This window comes from Callithrix jacchus, chromosome 21 (genome assembly GCF_049354715.1).
Source record: "Callithrix jacchus isolate 240 chromosome 21, calJac240_pri, whole genome shotgun sequence".
NCBI classification, from domain to species: Eukaryota; Metazoa; Chordata; class Mammalia; order Primates; family Cebidae; genus Callithrix; species Callithrix jacchus.
Window position 1 is genome coordinate 3,641,648 of NC_133522.1, and position 14,640 is coordinate 3,656,287.

The 14,640-nt window shown below is 39.6% G+C and overlaps 1 long non-coding RNA gene across 1 annotated transcript; it reads left to right on the plus strand.

The window, feature by feature from the left end:
• The first annotated feature begins 7,763 nt into the window (after positions 1–7,763).
• Positions 7,764–14,350, plus strand: LOC144580637 (uncharacterized). The gene is made up of 3 exons (XR_013530562.1): positions 7,764–7,842; positions 9,320–9,444; positions 14,308–14,350. It is a non-coding gene; the product is annotated as an uncharacterized LOC144580637 (long non-coding RNA).
• The last annotated feature ends 290 nt before the right edge of the window (positions 14,351–14,640 follow it).

Consider the following 14,640-nt stretch of genomic DNA (forward strand, 5'->3'; position numbering starts at 1 on the left):
TGGGGAACATGTCTCCAGGGCATGTCAGAGGTCTTTATGGCAACCCCTCCCAACACAGGCCCAGAGGCCTATGAGAAAAAAGTGGTTTTGTTGCCTGGGCCCAGGATCCCCATGCTATATGCAGCCTGGGGACTTGGTGCCCTGTGTCCCAGACACTCCAGCTATGGCTGAAAGAGGCCAATATAGAGTTTAGGCAGTGGCTTCAAAGGTGAAAGCCTCAAGCCTTGGCAGCTTCCACTTGATGTTGAGCCTACATATACACAGAAGTCAAGAACTGGGGTTTGGGACTTCACCTACATTTTAGAAGAAGTGTGAAAATGCCTGAATGTCCAGGCAGAAATTTGCTTCAGAAGCAGGGTTCTCATGGAGAACCTCTGCTAGGGCAGTGTGGAAGGGAAATGTGGGATTGGAGTCCCCCACACAGTCCTTACTGGGGCACTACCTAGTGGAATTGTGAGAAGGAGGCCACCATTCTTCAGATCCTAGAATGGTAAATCCACTGACTGTTTGCACCATGTGCTTGGAAAAGCTGCAGGAACTCAACACCAGTCCACGATAGCAGCCAGGAGGGAGGCTGTATCCCACCAAGCCTCGGGGGCAGAGCTGCCCAAGACTATGGGAACCTACCGCTTGGCATCAGTGTGACCTGGATTTGAGACATGAAGTCAAAGGAGATCATTCTGAAATTTTAATATCTGACTGCCCAGCTGGATTTTGGACTTTCATGGGGCCTGTATCCCCTTTGTTTTGGCCAATTTCTCCCATTTGGAATGTCTGTATTTACTCAATGCCTGTACTTCCATTGTATCTAGGAAGTAACTAACCTGCTTTTGATTTTACAGGCTCAGAGATGGAAGGGACTTGCCTTGTCTCAGATAATACTTTAGACTGTTGACTTCTGAGTTAATGCTGAAATGAATTAAGACTTTGGGGGACTGTTGAGAAGGCATGATTGATTCCGAGTTGTTAGGACATAAGACTTGACAGGGACCAGGGGCCAAATGATATGGTTTGGCCACATCTCATCTTGAATTCCCATGTGTTGCTGGAGGGACCCAGTGGGGGTAATTGAATCATTGGGCCAAGTCTTTCCCTTGCTGTTCTTGTGATAATGAATAAATCTCACAAGACCTGATTTTTTTTTTTTTTTGAGACGGAGTTTAGCTCTTGTTACCCAGGCTGGAGTGCAATGGCATGATCTCGGCTCACCACAACCTCCGCCTCCTGGGTTCAGGCAATTCTCCTGCCTCAGCCTCCTGAGTAGCTGGGATTACAGGCACATGCCACCATGCCCAGCTAATTTTTTGTATTTTTAGTAGAGACAGGGTTTCACCATGTTGGCCAGGATGGTCTCGATCTCTTGACCTCGTGATCCACCCACCTCGGCCTCCCAAAGTCCTGGGATTACAGGCTTTTAAAAAACATTGGTTAACATTTCTCCCATCTCAAGGTTACAGATGCCTTTTAATGACATAAACAGCTATTTAATATTGTAGAATAATGAGCTGATCTAGATTCAGTTTAGGCCTCACCTAATGCTCATACACTTACCCTACTTACATACTGAGTTACAGCAACTCTTGTTAGAGAAACCAAGGATCTGCAGCCACAGTATGTGCTGTGAGGGGAAAGGCTGCAGAAGAACCCCTGGAAACCTCTGCTCTTAGATACATTTGACTGCATTGATAGATCTGTCCCCTACCACTAGGAGTATTGGCTCTCAAAGACTTCTCCTGACTGTCTCAGTTGACACAGGCCACTGCACCTGTGAGCATATAATCTAATTTCCTTCCCTCAAGGGGTGGAGGGCAGCTGCATAGGGCTTATAAAGCAAAGCCTTCTCCTGGTGGATCAGACTAAGTCTAACTCTATTACTTTCCATGTATTTCTCGTCTCATATCCTGTTCTATTCAATAACTTAGAGGTCTATACTGAAGACCACTCCTTCAGCTGATCTGCTATACCAGAATACTTATCTCAGACCCTGTTTTAGGGAACTATACCTAAAATGATGATTTTCCATTGCTTGTGGAGACAATACAAGTCTCACCTGCAGTGGGAGCCTCTATGTTCTTACTGTCAGACTTCTTTGTTGCCATTAGCGCACAAAATAATCTGAGACCAACTTCTCACATATTTGTAAAAGACCTTGGAGGTAATATGTGTTGGAATTAATCATTTGGGTCAACTTTCACTAGTGGGAGAGAGGATGCTTTAGGTGGAGTATTTTTATTTTTATTTTTTTTGAGACAGAGTTTCGTTCTTGTTACCAAGGCTGGAGTGCAATGGTGCGATCTCGGCTCACCGCAACCTCCACCTCCTGGGTTCAGGCAATTCTCCTGCCTCAGCCTCCTGAGTAGCTGGGATTCCAGGCACACGCCACCATGCCCAGCTAATTTTTTGTATTTTTAGTAGAGATGGGGTTTCACCACATTGACCAGGATGGTCTTGATCTCTTGACCTCGTGATCCACCCGCCTCGGCCTCCCAAAGTGCTGGGATTACAGGCATGAGTCACTGTGCCCGGCCTAGGTGGAGTATTCTTGCTTCTCTCTTCCTCTCTGTCCTTTGCTCATGGACTCTTTGAAGACAAATTCTTCATTCTGCTCCTCTACACTTGAAATTAATGCAAGATCAAGCAGTCTGCTTTTCAAAGGTAGATATCTTAGTAATATACCTGCTTATATTTGTTTTCTCTATCACATAGTCATTTAGTCTCTCTCTTTCTCACTCTTCACCCAGAGATAGTAAATTATGAGAAAATTATTTTTGATAACTTTCGCAAGTATAAAAATCATATTTTTTCACAATGATTATTGTTCTACAGGTTATAAGAAGGTAGAAGAAAAACAGAAAGAACAAAATTCTGAGGAAAAGAATTTAAGAATGAGGAGCAAATTGAAGGAAACCAAGTTAGTAAAGAAAATGACACTAATAGAGGAAAGATATGTATGTTATCCTATGAAAGAAAAGAAAGCTAAGTCTGTTGTGGTTCTCATAGATGAAACCAAACTGGCATTAACAAGGAATCAGGCCGGGCGCGGTGGCTCACGCTGTAATCCCAGCACTTTGGGAGGCCTAGGCAGATGGCTCACAAGGTCAAGAGATCGGGACCACCCTGGTCAACATGGTGAAACCCCGTCTCTACTAAAAATACAAAAAATTAGCTGGGCATGGTGGCGCGTGCCTGTAATCCCAGCTACTCAGGAGGCTGAGGCAGGAGAATTGCCTGAACCCAGGAGGCAGAGGTTGCGGTGAGCCGAGATCGCGCCATTGCACTCCAGCCTGGGTAACAAGAGCAAAACTCCGTCTCAAAAAAAAACAAGGAATCAGACACACTTAAAAATAAATAAGGACACTTGGTTCAACAGGACTGTTTTTGCATGAGAGATGAATAATCATTTATGTAACAACCCATTTTTATTGAATGGAAAATTAAAGTATATACCAGCATTATCCAAAGTCAATGCCTTAATATAGAAGGTATGCTGCCATTCTGAGCATGGCACAGTATCTGTATCTCAGATCAAAAAATTATCTGATGTTAAGAAGACTCAAAGTAAAAATAAAATAGTTATTTTCTGGCAGGCATTGTTTAGGAGTACAATACTGAATTTCTTTGTAGCTTACTCAAATGCAGCACAATTGGCAATTAATACGTAATTTCTGTATTGAGGGTAACAATTGCAGGAAGTGGAGAGAGAAAAATGGTGAACTTAAAGGCTCACATCATAGGCTAGAGATTCAGCAAAATGAGATTATATACGTTTAAATTAGCTTTAAGTGAGGAAAGGATTGCAACCATTTAAATAGGCAGAGCTAATAACCTCTGATAATATTAATAGCATCTCTCATTGCTAAAGGAATATTTAAAAATTTTATTCTATTTGTTTTGTTGTTGTTGTATCTGTAGAAAGCATCTTTTGTTTAGAGCGATCTGTGCAATAAGAAATTTTGGGCCACAGGAGACGCTCGAGGTGTCCACTAAGAAATAGGAAACAGTAGTGAAAGAGACAGGAGAAGAGTGACAGAAAATGATGGATATCGTGCCCAATGCAATAAGATTGTTTATGAATGTCATGAGACAATTGCAAGAACTCTTGTGAAAGGAAAAAGAACTTTGCATATCATGAACAGAAACAGTAAAACAGATGAGGAGTGGAAGAGACGTGGGAAGAAGAAAAGCTGTCAGCATTGTCCCGGCAACGACTTTTTTATCTGGCTAATTTGAATTATTTCTGTCTAATTTCTGAACACTTTTTTTTTTGTCTTGTCAAAAGAAGATGACTGGATTGTTACCTAAAAGAAGAAGGAGAACTTAACTCATGCCGTCATCAGGTTTCGGGCACGGTCAGAAATACGAACATCTACATTGCTGTAGTCGGAGGTAACGAACCTGAATGAAGCAGGCATGGGAACACCGGCAGCCAGAGTCAGGGTCGCCCACGTACAGAATTCCTCACACGCAGCTGCAGTGGTTGGGAAAGAGGTGCTGTTTCGGCTAATGAGGTAAAACAGAATAAAGACGAAGGAACTCAGCACAGAGGGTCTGAAGCGCACAGCTGTATGTGCCGCTGCCTCTTTTCCCACCTGGTCTTCGGTTGCAGGTTAATTTTTTCTGTATGCAATCTGTTTGCTTCCCTACGGAGCCCCTAACATTTTCTGCGCTCAAGCCAAGCTGCTATTGATTATTTAAGTGCCCTGGAACTGATAAAATTTGATTTTCTTCTGTTGGTGAGCCCTGAGCTGAAATTAGCCGTATTTGTCAAATCCCAAAGTCCAGGTAAGATACCAGCATCAGACTACGTCATAAAAGCCCATTTTAACTATCAAACAGCCAGACATGGCTTGAAACTATACATGTACAAAAAAATGTAGTTTACATAAAAAAGTACAATAGGCAAGGAGAGTGTTGGGAGTTTTAAATGAAGCACTTTCCTTTCTCCATCAGAGTTGGAACAAATGACTAAGGATGATATGGGAGATGCACAGATGGCTTTATTGCTATTAATGCTGATTGAGAAATGTGGCCTTAATTTTGTCCAAATGTGCAAATACTCATACTTGGTCTCTGAATAGAAAAGCTTAACTATCCTCATCACTGGCGGAACTGGACAAATTGGTTTTCTCATGGATGTCGAAGATGGTACCACATAGTTCATTCTTACTCTGTGTAGAGAACATAAAAACAATGACAATGACAATAATACAATCTCACAATGTCCCTCTAAAGCATAAAGTTGACGTGTTGTGGTCACTTCTGTTACAATGAGACAGAAAAGTAGAGTGGAAAGACTTTCTTTTCCTAAAGTAGAAACGACCTCCACTCTCTGGAGCTCTTTGAAGAAGGAACGTCTCTGATTTCCACTCATTCCCCAACGGAGCGTCCCTTGAGCAGGTCTCCATGGCACAGATGGTGTCATGTAGCAGGTGCAGGGCATGAGAAGGGATGTCTAAATGCAGGAACTCTTCCAGCAAACCTCTCTCCCATCCTCTGGGTAGGTATACAACAATTATTCAGGTAAAGCAGTTGAGCAAGAGTCACCTTCTTATGGCCGTGGGACCTGTTTCCTTGTGAGATATTTGTAAGACACAAACTTGTCAGCACCATAACCCCTCTCGTACATGCACTGCTAGCCCTCCATTAGCATCTGCTTCTACACTGAGGAAAGACCAGATTTCTTATTTCCCTGAAGTAAAATGAAAGTGCATTTTGCTGATTTTTTAGAAAGCCCTTTCACATTGAGTTATCTGAATGGTTGAGCTGTGACACAGTCTGAATCTTGTGTTCTCACCCAAATCTCATGTTGAAATGTAATTCCCAATGGCGGAGGTGTGGCTAGTGGGCGGTGGTTGAATCATGGGGCCAGTTTCTCATGATTTAACAGCATTTCCCCCTTGGAGGTGTTTTCGCGATACTGAGTTCTCTTTAGGTCTGGTTGTTAAAATTGGGCGACACCTCCCCTCTCTCTCCCTTCCTCCTGTTCCAGCCATGTAAGTTGTGCTTCCTTCCCTTCACCTTTCGCCAGGATTCTAAGCTTCCTGAGGCCACCCCAGAAGCAGAAGTGGCTAAACTTTCTCTACAACCAACGGGACTGAGAGGGGAGGCCCCCTCCCCATCTCCCTCCTTACAGGCCTCCGCCTCCTCCCTTTGGATGAGAAGAAAGATAAAAAGAGACAAAATACCAAAGAGCTTGAATCTGTGCTCAGGCAACTTGCTGACACCTCTGACCAGGCCATAAAGAAGCCCAAGCACTGGGAAAGTGACTCCCTTTCAGTTCCCAGTTCCTCTGCTATCTGTAAGCCTTGAAAGAGTTGCGAAGAGCCCGGTACTGGGTCACGTCCTCCACGTTTGCACAACCCAGGTCCCCTCCTGGAAACACCTCTGCCGGATAATCATTTACCGGTTTTATCTTGGTTCTGCAAGCCCCTTCCCCTGCCTGTTCCCACTCACGCTGCACGTGAACTAGCAAATCAGTAACGTCAAAGGCTATGAGGCCAAACATCCAGCCAACGCCCCACAGCCCGGTTTCATCTCTGCTCCCCCGTTAGAGTTGTAAGCCCTTAAAAAGGAAAAGATCCTGCTTCTCGGAGAGCTCTGCGGACAGGGCCTTAGCCTCCCGCAGCTCCCGGCTGGATACAAAGCCGCTTCCTTTCTCAGTTCGGTGTTGGAGAGGTTTGTTCCGCACTGTTCCTGCGTTGGAACCACGAGCCAGTTAAACGTCTTTGCTCAGTTTTCAGATATTTCCGTAAAGAGTGCGAGAAACCTTCCTCGGGATTTAAAGCCGTTATTTAGTTTCTTTATTTATGCTAAAAATTTAACGACAGATGCCACCTTGATTTCCTAGATAACTCTTAAATTCCAATAGGTATATTTGTACAAAAATCACTATACTCTATTCTTTTTAACATTACTCTCTATACTGATTAATACTTTCAAACATTTTAATTTTCAAATTTATGGAGTTTTTGGACACAGATATGACTAGGATAATATGTATGACTTTTTCATAAGGCTGATTTTTCTGCACCCAGGTATAGACAGTATAAACTACTTTTGATAATTTAACTTAATGTATTGAGTGCTCATTTCACCTGAGGAAAAAAATTAATCAACTCCAGACAAATTCAGTCACGCTGCTGCTTTCATGAGTATTTCTGTAATACACATCAATTGAGATTTTTCCCCTCTCTGTTCTACTTAGTGTGGCATCTCCTTTCCAGAAAATTACATAATTAGCATATCTAAAGAGATAAATGGTCTACAACCACCTTTGCTTCAAAGTTAGTAACTTATAGATGAAACATGTCTGGTTTTTGACTGTGGAGACTAATTCAGTATCACCTTTTTGAGACACACATGGTCCTACTATAGTCTCCAGTCTTCAGCCCTTGTACCCTCCTTTATGTATGTAATACACATATACATGTATGTATAATTATGTCTGATGTCATATGACTTTCAACATAAGGATCTAGGAATTATTTTACCTTATACCTATAACTTATATTAAAATTTCCCTTTTTGTGTTATAATTGATATTATCTTTAATTTCAAATTCCGTGCTTATTTCTAGGAGATGAAAATAAAATGAGCTTTTGTGTATTATCATTGTTTCCTGCAACCTCCTTTAAGCTGCTTGTTAAATCTGAAATATTTTTAATATTTCTGTTGCTATTTGCTATGTAGGTGATTATGTAATCTGCTAATAGAAACCATGAGACATTTCTTTCCCAATGTTTATTTATTTTTATATTAAAAAAGTACTACGTCATGGAGGCCTAGGAAGAGCTTTACTTTTGTCCCTCTGAAGATGTGCTGAAAAATAAACTTGTAGAGAAGGTAGGTAACTAGGAGAAAGGCATTCAGATATATTTAATATACACATATATGGGAAATTGCCTATTCTTATGCCTAGATTCCATAAAATACGGGCAGCCATGTAGAAATATGATTGGACACACAGGTTATGATCTAATGCTAATAGAGTGAGTGGAGAAACCCATCAAGGCCTGATTCTTCTTGGCCTCTGTAAGCATGTATTTCTTCCTTCTGGGTATAGGGCAAGATCCTTTCTGGAATGGGAGTCTTATGACCTACAATCAAAGTAGGTCAAATACTTTCTTTGCTTTTAACTTTCACTCAGAGAGGATGGAGGGAATGTTAAAGTAATATTTTTAGGTCTTTTGGCTGTTTTTGGACAAAAAAGGGTTCTGGTTTCTATGACCTGCCTTAGGGAAGGGAGAGATTCTAGTTTCTATGGCTACCTTTAATAAACAATGGGACTAAAAGAAAGAAAGGCAGGAGAAGGTCAAATACTTTTGCTTCTCAGTCTGCTTCTGAGGCCTTCATGTTGGGGAGTTTTGTTTTCTGAGCCCCAACATAGAAATATCAGATAATTTTACATAGTTAATCTTACTTTATTGTATTTAACTTACTGATTTATTTTCCAGTCATTTTCTTTATTTTTCAAAAGCTTTACTGAGGTATAATTGATATTAAAAACTGTGCATATTTTATGTAAAACAATTTGATAAGTTTGTACATACTCATTTCCCTCCCTCCCTCCCTTCCTCTTCTCCTTCCTCCCTCCCTCTCATCCTCCCTCCCTCTGTTTCCTCCTTCCCTCCCTCCCTCCCTTCCTTCCTTCTTCCTTTCCTCCGTCTCTTTCTCTCTTTGTATTTGTTTTGTTTTTGTTTTGGGCTTACTGCGCTGGCTAGGATTTCAGTAATGGCGCGATCTCGGCTCACTGCAACCTCCGCCTCCTGGGTTCAGGCAATTCTCCTGCCTCAGCCTCCCGAGTAGCTGGGATTACAGGCACGCGCCACCATGCCCAGCTAATTTTTTGTATTTTTAGTGGAGACGGGGTTTCACCATGATGACCAGGATGGTCTCGATCTCTTGACCTCGTGATCCATCCGCCTCGGCCTCCCAAAGTGCTGGGATTACAGGCGTCAGCCACCGCGCCTGGCCTCACAGGAGTTTTAAAGGAAAAACATTTTTACCTTTTACCACATGAGAGAGAAAAAGAATTCAACATGTAACTATTATTATTATCGTTTTATTTTGTTGTAAGTAGATGATACATTATATTCATCAATGAGAAAACTATCATTTTTCTTAAGTTTTTATCATAATAGTTAATCTATTTCTGAATGTTGAAAATGCCTTGATTCATCCACTGTGGTGATACTGCTTTTACATATTTCTGAATTCTATGTGCTAATATTCTGTTGATGCTATTTTTGCATTTCTTAATGAAGGATGTTTGTCCGTAATATTTGTTTCTGTTAATGTTTCTGTCCTATTTTTCAGTCAGTTTAAGGCTTTTACTCCATGGAAGACAAGGATCTAATACCTTTCAGCAGTTATTACTCTTCTCCTCCTGGAGGCCACCACCACCCGGAGTGTGTTCCCAGGGCTCCTGACTAATGAAGTTTATGAGTAAGAGCCTGCAAATGTGGAAACATTTCCCTTATATTTCTGGTCTCTAGGACTTCTATATTCTCTTATTACCCTAAATTTTGGCTTCACGAATTATTTCTTTCTTCTAGCAAGTTATGATCTGCGCTTGGATTTTGTACAGTGATTTTTCTTGAGACCTTAATTTTTGATGCGTAAAAAAAAGCTGTGAATTTTTAGTTTGCCCAGTTTTTAATTTTAATTTAATTTTACTTTATATATTTTTTCAACTTTTACTTAAGATACAGGGTGAACATGTATTTAATCATGTACATAGGTCACATTTTTTTTTTTTATCCAATGCACTGTTCATGGGCATGGAGGTTGTTTACATGTCTTTGCTATTGTGATCACTGTGGCAATGGACATCCGAGTGCATATATCTTTTTGGTATTATGTTCCCTTGTCCTTTGAGTATATACTCAGTTAGGAGATTGCTGTGTCAAAGAGCAATTCTATGTTTTTGCTCTATTTTAAGTTTTTTGATGAATCTCCAAACTGCTTTCCACAGTAGCTGAACCAATTTACACTTCCACCAACAGAGTATAAGTGTTCCCTTTTCTCTACAGCCTCACCAACATCTTTTTTTTTTTTTTTTTGACTTTATAGTAATAGCCATTCTGACTAATATGAGGCAGAATCTCACTGCGGCTTCGCTTGCATTTTTCTGTCAATTAGTGATGCGGAGCATTTTATTCATGTTGTATGTCTTTGTTTAAGAAGTGTTTGTTTTTGTCCTTTGCCCATTTTTAATGTATTTACTCTTTGCTTCTTGATTTGTTTATATTGCTTACACTTTCTAAACATTAGACTGTTGTTGGGTTGTAGTGTGTGATGTGTACCTTCTCTCACTCAGTAGGTTGTCTGTCTACTCTGTTGATCATTCCTTATGCTGTGCAGAAGTCCTTTAATTAGGTTCCACTTGTCAATTTTTGGTTTTGTTGCAATTGCTTTTGGGACTTGACCAGAAATTCTTGGGCAAGGCCAATTCTGATAAGGATATTTTGGTCATTTTCTTCTAGAATTTTTACAGATTGAGACTCACATTTAAATTTTGAAGCCATCTTTAATTAACTTTTGCATATAGCGAAGGATAACGCTCTAGCTTCATTCTTCTGCGTATGGCTGGCCAGTTATCCCAGCAGCACTAACTAAACAGAGAGTACTTTTGTAATGCTTGTTTCTTTCTTATCCTTATCAAAGATCAGATGGTTATAATTGTGCAGCTTTATTTATTAGTTTTCTACTCTGTTCCATTGGTCTATGTGTCTGTTTATGTACTAGTACCATGCTATTTTGGTTTCTTTAACGTTATACTATAGTCTGAAGTTGAGGATGGTGATGCCCGTAGATTTTTTTTTTCTTTGCTTAGGATTGCTTTGGCTATTTGGGCTATTTTTACTTTTTTGTTCCATATGGACTTTAGAATCGTTTTTTTTTTTTTCATAATTCTTTGAAGAATAACGTTTGTAGCTTGAATAGCAGTGAATCTGTCCATTGTTTTGGGCAATATGGCTATTTTAAAATAACTGATTGTTTCATTGCATAAGCACGGGAAGTTTTTCATTTATTTGTGTCCTCTCTGATTTCTCTCAGCAATGTTTTTTTAGCTCTCCTTGTGGAGATCTTTCACCTCCTTGTGAGGAAATGTATTCTGTCCTGGGGGCCACAAGGGACGTTGTTTCAAAGGCAAGAACTTCCCAGCGACATGTCCGACCTGCCTTCTTTCACGTCTCCATCCATGAGCTTAGAGATCTTTAATTTTCATGCACACAGGACGATAGACTGCCCAGCTGAGCTTTCTTTGTCTAGAAAGCCCTCAAAAAGCTATGGAAGGACTCTGGGCCGAACAACAAACCAAAAGTCAGAAATTAAAGATCAATCACTCCAGTGGAAGTTTAAAGAATTCCTTTCACAGGGCGGAAAACGAGAATAGGGCAGGAATAACTCCTAGGTTAAAAGTCCTCTTCTCTCACATCTGGGCAGACTCCATTTCTGGATCCCCTCTCACAACAGTGTGAGAGCTCTCTCTCTCTCTTTCTCTCTCTCTCTCTCTCTCTCTATTTCTTTCTCCTTTTTCTCTCTCTCTCTGCCGAAATAAATCACTTTCTGCAATACTCTTTGGGGTCCAATATTTACTTAAACCAGCTCACTGCTCCCAGCGGGGTCCTCTCCCCCATTCTTGGGTGATTGAGGGACCAAGGTCCTGGAAAAACACATCCAATCCGGTATAGACCTGAGCCCATCATCCGCAATTTGGCCACACTTGATTAGCTATATTCCTAGGAATTTCCTTTTCTTTGTGGCTATTGTAAATCGGAATGTGCTTTCAATGTAACTCTCAGCCTAGATATTATTGGTGTATAGAAATGCTGCTGATTTTTGTACATTGATTTTGCATCCTGAAACTTTACTAAAATTGTTGATCAGTTCTAGTAGTCTTCTGGAAGTCTTTAGGCTTTTCTCATATCATGTCTTCAGTGAAGATGGGTAGTTTGACTTCTTTTAGTTACTTGTCATGCCTGGTTGTTCTGGATATGACTTACAGGACTATGTTGAATAGACGTGGTGACTGAGTATCCTTGTCTTGTTCCAGTTCTCAAGGGGCGTGATTCCAGCTTTTGCCCATTCAGTATGATGTTGGCGGTGGGTTTGTCACAGATGGCTCTTATTATTTTGATGCTCGGTTTGTTGAAGGTTATTATAATGAAGAAATGTCAAATTTTATTGAAAGCTTTTTCTGCATCTATTGAGATGATCATATGGTTTTAGTTTTTAATTCTGTTTATGTGGTGAATTACATTTATCGATTTGTGTATGGTAAGCCAGCCTTGCATCCCAGCAATAAAGGCACGTGATGTTGTAATTTTGACTTTTGATATGCTGCTTGATGGTCCAGCTCTTTTGTTGTTGTCAGAGCTGAAGTTATACTCATTTTTATGTTTTTAAAATTCTGACTCTAAAAGCAAGTTTTTAAGTGATACCTGGTCAATTTTCTTAGTTCTTGGCATACACCCCATTGTTTAGAAAGACTATTAAAACATGGAGGTTCTAGAATGTGAGGGAATCATCTCCTTCCTTCTAGCCTGGATTTCAGATGGGCTAAACAAATGGATATCCCCCACCTTCAACAATTGCGAAGTACCCCTCAGAGTCCCTACAACGAAGTGGCTTCTATTCTTAGACAATTTCTCGCCTTCTACTGTATTCATGGCTCATGCTGAAACCTGCATATGGCAGAATACCCAATTGTTTTTTTGAAAAATATTAGGAAGAAAATGGAAATGTAATTAGTTTTCTGATTGATAAAGATGTTGCAATTCTGGACAGCTGTAACCCACAATTTATCACTACTAATAAACTGTGTTAAGGTTCTTCAGAAGAACAAAACCAATAGAATATATATATAATGCATATGATATATACATATAGAATATATCATTCACATATATATTCCATATATTCCATTATATATATATGGAATATACATATTATATATAGTATATATATGAGTTTTATATATATATTATATATATGAGTTTAATATATATATAATATATTATTGAGTTTAATATATATATAATATATATATATATATGAGTTTATTAGGGAAGATTGGCACACAGGATTAGATGACAAAGCCCCCAGATAGGCTGAAGAAAGAGCAAAGCTAGTGGTGGCTCAGTCCATGTTAGAAAGCCTTGAAACCAGGGAGGCCAGCAGTGCAGCCTTCAGTCTGTGGCCAGAGGCCCAACAGCCCCCGAAAGCTGATGCAGGTCACTGGGTGCAAAGGTCAAATAACCTGGAGTCTGACGTCCAACGACAGGAGAAGAGGAAGCAAGTGTCCAGCAAGGGGAGAAACAAAGAGTCAGAAACCCCAGCAAGTAAGCTTATCCCTCTTGATTCACTTGATATTTTCCAGTCGTGCTGGTAGCCAATTAGGTGGTGTCCACTCACATTGACTGCAGGTCTTCCTCTCCCGGTCTGATGACTCAAATGTCAGTGTCCTCTGGCAACACCCTCACAGACACACCCAGAAACAATATTCCACTAGCCATCTAGGCATCCCTCAAGCCAGACAAGTTTATACCTATTATTAACCATCAAAATAATCAAACCAAATGTGGCATGGGAAGGATAAAGGGTCTTCCTACCATCTTTGAGTTTGTCAGTCCCGCTCTATGAAACCAACCTGGTATGTGAATTTAACCAATTTTACATTTCATACAATTATATCAAAATCCTACACATTGCATAAGTGATTGAAACAAGGCTTAGGTTTTAGAACTATGGTATTTGCCTTTCAAATGTTCACATATGCATGCTAGAGAGAAATTGAAAAATAATGTTTTTGAGCTGCTGGCCATATGTTATTTCTAACAAACTGAATTTAAAGTAGGTATCCAAATGGGTTTCTATACCATTATTCAGTTTTCTTCATACCTTTCATTGTCTAAATGTCAGAAGTGAGATAAAATAGAATGTCCTTTCATTAGTATTTATTTCAGCTGAGGAGACATCTGACATTGTATTTGAAATTATAAAAATTATTTTTAAATCCCCAATGTTTCTCTACATATTTTTAGATAAATTGAAAAATATGAAAATATTTGAAGTGTAGATGTACTTTAAAATAATTGCACAGTATGGTAGTATATGATTCAAAGATAAGTTTTTACTGCAAAGCACAGAGGAGGATTTCATAAAATTGTAAATAAATAGCATTTCTCTGGGTTACATTTTGCAGATGCATTTAGTAATATTTTATACTTACTGAAATTTGTAATAATATTTTCTATTATTTATTGCCCTATAGTCTTATAAAACTATTTTTTTCTATTACAGAAACATTTTTATTATGAGTGCCAGAAAAATTATAAATATTAAATGTTTGTGTACCTAGCTCTCAAGTAGAGATATTGATAATTTTTTAAATGACATATCAATATAATTCGTAAATGAACTTTTAGTAAGGATGATGGATAAGAACAGGGCCACTGAACCATTAGATTAGTATGTAGATGGCAAAATATTAAAAGTTTTGGCATGCTTCATGAAGGCCTATCATTCTGAAGTGAGTGAGTTGTCAATGTAAATCCAACTTCTATGCAGACATACATAAGGAACTGCTTCTTAGAATCACAGAATAGTGTAGAACATTTTAAATAATTTTCTATA